An 8,546-nucleotide genomic window follows, 5' to 3' on the forward strand; every position below is an offset into this window, starting at 1 on the left:
TAGTCCTTTTCTTTTCTTCAATCTATATTAGTGTAACGTGACAATAAAAGAATGAAGCTATTTATGCTTAACAGGGAAGTCAGATAGTAGAGTTGTCACAGACCAATTACTGTAAAGTACTCTATATTTATATTAAAAGGAATAAAATTTAAGGTGAATACTATCTATCAACTATCGAAGCCGTTGAGACTTGAGATAGGTAGTTGGAACTTAGCACATATATAGTCTTGGCAATTTAATGTTTATTGCATAATAGGGGGAATATTCACAACTAATACGTTGGAACTTGTATTAATTTTCATAGATAAAAAAAAAAAAAAAACAAAGAAAAAATGACAACATATCAGTGACGCATGTATAGCACGGGAAAGACTGTTGCGAGAAAGCTATAGTTCAGTAAAAGTAGCTGTCTCAAATCAAAGGGCTTGAGCACAATGTCGAATAACCGTCAACGTCACTCTATACGGGGTTACTAAGATAATTCTGGAAGTTTCCAACCGCCCACATCTATAGCGGTTATTGTTTGAAGTACCGACCTTATAAGACATTTGAGTTTGCAGGTTAGATACACTACGCTGCTGAGTAGTTTGTTAGTAGATTTCTACAGTGAACACAATCAGGGGAGTTGTGAATATTCCGAAATTGTTATGGGTAATGTAATATATTGCTAACATTTCAAAAGGTCCAACCAACAGCAAAGACATGCTAAAATTTTTGCTACGCCTGTCTGTTCCTTCGTTTACAACAACAAAAATATAGGATGGAAGAGCTTAAGACGAAACCAAATGGCATAACCGTATCGCGAGGCCCCAAAATCAAAGAAGTAGTGTTCGAATTGTTCCCTTAGGGAGTTTGTTCGTGGCAAAAGATTTCTCAACAATGAACTGATGGAGTCTACAGTTCACGGTTACTTCGAAGGTTTCTCTCTCTATCTCTCTCAGTGAAAACTCGTGCTGAACCCGTGCGTTTAGGTTTCTCCTCACAACAAACCAAACAGTTTATGAAAAGTGCCGACCATCCGTATTGGGTAATGATAGACGTCCGAATAAAGTTATTTTTTTGCGACGGCTCTCAACAAATCTCTAAAAATACTGCTTAGAAATTTAGTATGTTTTAAAAGCTATCTGCGGTTTCGAATAGTCTAGGCTTTATGACGGGTGGGCCCAACCGGAATAATGTTTTCTTAATAAATGCGTAAAAAATTGAAATTTTTCGTCTCATACTTCGTAAAAATCGAACTTTGCAGTGTCTAGTTGTTCAGCTTTTTATATAATCTCAAAAAAGAGAACAAAAAGGATAGTGGATACAAGTGTTGATCAAAAGGAAATAATTTGATATGGTTCTATTCTCTGACCATATAAAAATAGGAACTTTAAAAATAAACAAAAAGAACAACAAATTGTCGAAAGCTCTTTTATTGATAGAATGTTTTCTACTTTTGCATAACAAATCATATAGACAGAGCATAACGTTTAACGAGTGGTGTGTGTAGCAAATAGGTAATTAAATAATTATTATAATTGTTGTTGTTGTTGTTGAAATATATACATTTCATGTGTTTCGCATTGATTTGTTTTTAAAAACATAATTTTTTTATGTTTCTAACAATTTGTGTACACACTTGTTGGACACAAATTTTTTTTATAAAATATTTTTTTTTTTTTTTTTTTTTGTTTTTATTTATTTTTCATTTTTTTTCTTTATTGTAAACATTTATCGAAATCGTGGCGGTGATGAATGAATATATTTGCACTCTCTACTCATTCAAATATGAAAATGAACACCATTGAAAAAAATTTAGACTTTGTGGAGACAAATTGTTTATATCGCATCGTTGTTGTTGTTGTTGCTGTTGTTGTTGTTGTTGTTGTTATTGTTAAATAAACAAAAATGCAACTGCGATTTGACATAGATACCCAAGTAAGTGTCGGTTAGTACAGAGCATATGTGTAGGCGTAATAATCGCTAAAAAGCACGTACAAATGGACGGACAAACATATATTAAGAATGCACACAAATGCATGAAAGAAAACTGCATTAGTGAAGCCTCCTTCCGACTGCTGTCGTTATCCAATTTTATGATTTGATTGCCCAGCTGGAGCAGTGTTATTGTGTACGAAAAAAAAAAAGAAAAAAAAAATTAAGTAAATATTTGGGTCTGCGGAGCAAGTGCAAAATAATTTACTAAGCATAAGAATCTGAATAAGTTTTCCAGATAGATAGGTAAATACATATGTGCACGTATTTCTGTGCATGTTTTAGATAAGAGACAATGAATCGTTTAAATACTTTTTACAACAAACAAAGGCACATACGAACAGATTATGTTCTAATAAGTTGTCCTTGTTCTATAGTAAGTTCGTGCCTTTTATATAAAAATATATATAAGTTTGTTAGTATACGTAGATGTTTGTGTATTTTTTGTTTTTTTTTTATTATTTTCTTGTATATGCATATGTCATATATGTCACTCTTGATTTACTTGCACAGCCATGACACATGAAAAATTTTATACAATAATTTTTATACTAAACGAGGTGTTGGCAACAATTTCATCGAAAAAAAAAAGAAAAAAAAAACGAGAAAAGTACATTAAAAATAAATAAAATAGTAATAATGAAAATGGGAGAAGAAGACTTTAACCTAATATTTTCCAAGTTTTATTAATGAAATTTAATAAGTGCGTAATAAATTATTATTAAATTCTTTTGATTTATTACTACAAGTCTTTCAAAATTTTCGCAGAAATAAAAAAAAAATAAAAACTCGTCCTTCAAAAATCTGCAATGAATTTTCGATATGCCTTGCTATCACAATTTACCCGATCAATGTCATTTCCTTTTTGCGCTTTCGTTGAAAGCTCGAGAAACGTTCTGTACCGCGATTCGTCTTTGAATTTTTACTTGAACGATTTATGATTTTCTTATGTCGATATTTTCACAAATCTGCTCCGTGAACTTATCAATGATCGCTTTAACAATACCGGTACGCTTGCATATCTGCTGAATTTCTTGCTATGATTCAATTTCTATACTAAACCTTCTCAGCCAATGTGTAGGCCCTTTCTAAACCTGCATTTCGGAATCAAACTGACGTGCGAACGTGTAATAAGCTTAGATTTGCATTTCTAATTTTTTTCCATTGCGAGAAATCCCTCCAATAGAAGATGAAAAGAATGGACAGACGAACTGAAATGAGTAAATTAGCTTGAAATTTTGTGGAAATAAGGCTATATATCACAATGGGCGTGTGATGAAATTTCATTTTTAGTTTTTGAGTAAATGGCAAGACGCTTGTAGGCGAAGCCCCGATTGGGGACATCATTCTAATAGCATTTATGTCAAGTTTGATTAATCCTTAGTTACCGCCAAGTTTTATGATTCTCAGCAATAGGTAAACGGAACGACGAGCTATGATGCCTATAACAATATTGTATGCGTGCATTTTTCAAATGAAGTTACAAGTATCGCACACACACTCCCACGCTGCGTATGACAAAAAAAAGTTTTTTAATTGCATAAAAAGCATGTATCGCAATCATTTCGGCTGACTAATGATATGCAATATTGTACCGTTACTATTATGATTTAAGTAAAATAATTATTTAATTACATTTTGTTACAGATTTCCTTTTGCTTTAATTTAGATTCTTTTTTTTTTTGTTTTTTTGTTTTCATAACAATTTTTCATGAGATTAAATAATATTTTCAGAATTTTTCTTTTTTCATTTCGCGTTCTTCTTAAGACCTTAAGAGGTTCGTTTTCAACATTTTTTTTTTTTTTTTTTTAAATCTTCCTTCTATGAATATTACGTAACATTACATATACGTTTACGCAGCTCAAGCCTTTTTTGTTCAAGTGTTTCCCCAGCTCTTTGTCTCCTTTGTTCTAAATGACAGGTAAAAGTATCCCTTTATTGTTGTGGGTGTTGTTGTTGTTGTTGTCATTGTCGTCTTCTACTTTTTATTATTGTGTTGTTGTGTCTTTTATAATTCTGTTTATTTGCTATATTATGGGCCACAAAACTTTTAAGTGGCTTTATGACTTGTAGCATTCACCTTAATAGGAAGCCACTACAACACAGCCGTTCAACTGATAGCATACCTTTCGCGTTTAATAACAGTATATAATATAAGAACTAAAACATTTTGTGTCTTATCTAAAAAATTGTAATGAGAGACGGTTTAGGAGGGGGGGAGGGGGGGGAGAAGGCGACCAAATGGCTTCGTCTTGCTTTTTTGCAAGCCAGACCAAAAACAATTAATTTTAAAACGAAATCACGCTATATACCTGCAGGTTAATATTGTAACAAGCTGACAACAGCTCTCACTATATCATGCTGCTCTTGTCAAAATGCGGAGCGAATTTTATAATTCTAAAAAATATTGATCATGTAAATAAGAGAGAGAGAGAGAGAGAGAGAGAGAGAGAGAGAGAGAGAGAAAAGAAGAAAAGTAAACCTTTTGCTGTAAATCATCGCTCCATGGCTAAGCTCTACGGCAAACAGTTTTCAAGTTAATCGTTACCATGTCTATCAACAGATGCAAAAACAAAATAAAAATTTTACTATTTTTCCAAATCGTTTGTTTAACTATCTGGAATGATGTAATCCGTCGATTTTCATTGAAGTGCCAGTGAGTATCCATCAAAAGATTAATTTATTAGGACAATGTTTCAAGTTTTCCAGCCCAGAACCGTGAATCGGAATAATAAACAATTAGGCAAATGACCGAAGGCACAGCAAATTACCAAAATGTCGCAAGTCAATGTCTTACGATAGATATGAATACTTGCCTCATATAAGATGTTTTATAAGGTTTCTAATGTACATTAATTACATCGTACATGACTTGTGCTACGCACTATATTAAGTATGTACGCTCTCAGTTTACGTCCAGTTCTTTCCAAGTAACGCTCAACCTACACGACATAATTATCAAGATATTTGAAAGTAAATTGTTACGTTAAGGTGTTTTGGGCTAAGAATGAATCCCATTGAAAATACATTTCAACGAAAATCGATGAAAAATAGCATTTTAGCATACTAAGTGTATGTAGAAAGTTTGGACGGTGTGGAAGCATCTCTAGAGTAGCATCCCATAAGCATGCTTTAAAAAAAAAGGATGCTTTACATGATAACGAGATCTATTTTTGTTCATTCTTTAAATTAATATAAAAAATTGGATCAAAACATTAACTTGACATATATAGCTTTGTCGTATTAAATTTGAATCACATTGATTTAGTTATCGGATCCCTCGTCCTACTAAGGCTTTAAGCAGGATTAAATCTGAATGCGGTAGAGTATATTTGGTCTGAATTGGTAACTATAGCAGTGGCTCAATCTGTAAAGGCATAGCACTCCTCAATCTCCTTCTCTTCACTCACTTCTTTTTGATCGTCACTGTCCTATACCTATAGCAGACACCGTCTAAGTGATTGTTATCATGTTAAAAAAAAAAAAAAAAGAATAGAAAATAGCATTAAATTTTCATTTTTGGTATTTTATAATGAATGTAGTGGTGCAGCGTGCTCACTGGTAGGCATCTTGGGGATTACAAAGCTTTTTCTGGTTTTTAAATGAACTGAAGATAGAGTAGAATGGAAGACTAAAGTTAGTTAGTTACGCGGTGAGAGTAGCTATGATTCTCTTAACGCAAATCGTACATGTATCTAACCCTTACGCATTTATGCTGTAGGCCAGCAAGGCTAAGCTACAAGGGATTTAATGTTAGATCTAGACTTGGACTTGGGTTTTTTATATGCTATCATTCAACAGATTTCTTCTTTCTTCGCGGAGGCGACTTTACCGGAGAATGTTTTCCCTTTCCGTTGTTAAAGCGACTTTTCTGTTCGTATAAGCACGTAACGATCGAGTAAATAAACCTGCTTTGTTATGTCAAATTTGAGAAGATGTGGTGTGTAGAGATCACGCAATGTCGAGCTTGTTGCCAAAGTAATGGAAATTCTGGTAAAGGGCTGCTTTCCATGGGGTAACAGGGAAAGGTTGAGATGAAAGGAAAAGGTTGACCTGAAAAATGAACGAATAATGTTTTAGTGGTAGATGTAAGTGGATGATACTATGCCAGTATCATGTTTGAACTTGTAAAAGAATGGAAAGATACCACCGGTGTCAGGAGCTCACGAAGCTACGGCCATAGCCTGACAGCTGAAAATGGCTCAATGGGGAATTTCACGGTGGCTGCGGTTATCGTAAAAGCGTAATCGCATTAAATATCGATTTGTTTGATAGAGACCACTTTTTCCGGAGGGAAATGTGTGATCCGTGCACGTGTAATCAATCGGGTATTTGTGGAAGTGGGGTGCACCCTAAATGCGTGAGTCTACTCTACTCCTCACCAAGCCAATAGGTAACGGATCGTAATATTTCCCACCGCACGTCCACCTTTAGACTTTAGTGAAATCGTCTGCTCTTGACGAGAATATAATGAGCGAATCAATTTGCATGCCTTAGAATCGTAGATGCTTAAAATCACATATGCTTAAGTCAAAGGTATATACTCTGTCGGTGATACTTCTTTATACGAGTTTCAAGCTTTACGCTAATGCAAATAGTATAAACAATAGTCATTATGTAACATACTGGAATAATAATTTCAACCACATGTTTATTTTCTTTCCTCTAGTTTTTATTGTTTTATTTGTTTAATTTTAGCCGTAAGCTAAGAAACAATTTGCAAATCAAGCGAAACTAACTTAAACCAAATTAAATGATTTGCACAGATTTAAATTGAACTGAAAATTGATTATATCGTAAATAAAATGTTAAAAAAGAAGAAAAAAATTGCATATAAAATTATTGTTGAATTTTTTATTGTTCTTATTTTTTTAAGATAAAGTTTTTTGGAAATTTTGCAAAAAAACTCCATTAAATAATCCTTTTACAGGTAAAACAAACTTTAAATATGATGAAATCATTTTTATGGTAAAAGCGCGTAAGTTTGATTAAATTAACTTTTTACGCCGGTACAAACATACACTCAACCTATACTACAAGCCGCTCACGCTTCATAATGTATTGTAGAATATAAATTTTTTTTAGAAAATATTTCCAGCATCGAGAAAAATGATCTTAAAGATCTTATGAGATCTTTATTTATTTATTTTTTTCCGGCCTCGACAACTAAATCGATACATGAACGTGTCGCAATTCGTTCAGTCCCCCTGTGTGGATGTTTGATATAAATGTAGTTGAAATATGTCAAAAACATTGAAAGGCAAGTTGCTGTTGAAAATGGACCAAACCGATCAAAATCAATCGAGCCTACGTTACACCATATAGTATAACTAACATTGTCTTCAGAAGCAAAAAAAAAAAAAAAATAGAGCGACTTTACTGCTTATTACTCGTAGACTTTGTAAAAATAGTTTCAATGAATTGTACGAATTGTTTTCATAATTTTGCTTATGCGTATATATGTATTTCTCCTACGCTCCATGCAATTCATATATTCATTTAATCAATTCAATGTAATCGAAATTAATGAAAAATGAAAATGAAACAAAAAGCTTTACAAACAATTTCTTGTTCGCAAATCAATGCCGTCATTATTTTTTGGCATTCAAGTTATCTTACGCTAATCTCAACAACATGATCACTGAAGAGAATTGTTAGAGAAATTATAGAATTTCCACATTGTGTGATTTTTACATTTTCACTGCCATCAGATCTGGCAAGTTTTCTCCGCCTTTTTTTTTTTTTTTCTTTGCTTTCTTTTTAAATTTTGCGTGCTTGCTACGAATGCATTAATGCATTAATATTTTATTACGGTTTTTCTAGGTATATGTGTAATTTATTTCACTTGAGGTGCAAAATTTATGGCAATAATTCAAAAATTTCAAAAATATTAAAAAAACAAGTGAAAAAATCATATTCACTTTAGAGCGAATCGTTAACACTCCCCGCCCAATGAACATGCGATATATGTTTTGAAAGTGCTGCATTGATATTGGCTGAAGGTCCTGTCATCTACCCGTTTTTATCAAACGCTTTACACTTATTAGAAAGAAAAAAAAAAAAAAAGTAATAATAATAATAATTTTATTGTAAGCGAGGCGTATTATACACTATGTATTATATTTGTCTCATGCTTCTGCTAGAATGCGAAAAAAAATCCCATCCCGTATGTTTTGTCCGAACGCCGACACGCTTCACGACTACTTCGATTTCAATGACTAGCATAACTCCTGCAGCGAGGATTTCCTTGTATTGAAGAAGCTCATCATCACCCACTGCATTATTTTCAAGGTAAAATTTATGAAAAAAAAAAAAAATGAATTCCCCTTCAAGATAGAAAGATGAGCGGGCTAAACGAATATGGCTTTATTTTGATGAAATCTACGATATGATATTCCGAGGGCTGCAAACGAATAAACACGTTTAGTATATCACCAACCTTCAAGTCGATAGGTATAAAACTAAAATAATTGCACTAAATATGTTTAATTGTTTACAATTTATAAACCGGCAACTATTTCAAAAAAAAAAAAAAAAAAAAAAAAAAAAAAAAAAAAAAAAAAAAAAA

The 8,546-nt window shown here is 32.7% G+C and overlaps 1 protein-coding gene across 27 annotated transcripts in view; it reads right to left on the minus strand.

The window, feature by feature from the left end:
* LOC119640798 (basement membrane-specific heparan sulfate proteoglycan core protein) overlaps window positions 1-8,546 on the minus strand; it is a 205,498-nt gene that overhangs the window by 149,358 nt on the left and 47,594 nt on the right. The window lies entirely within an intron of this gene.

Source organism: Glossina fuscipes, unplaced genomic scaffold (assembly GCF_014805625.2).
Source record: "Glossina fuscipes isolate IAEA_lab_2018 unplaced genomic scaffold, Yale_Gfus_2 0, whole genome shotgun sequence".
Classification (NCBI taxonomy): Eukaryota; Metazoa; Arthropoda; class Insecta; order Diptera; family Glossinidae; genus Glossina; species Glossina fuscipes.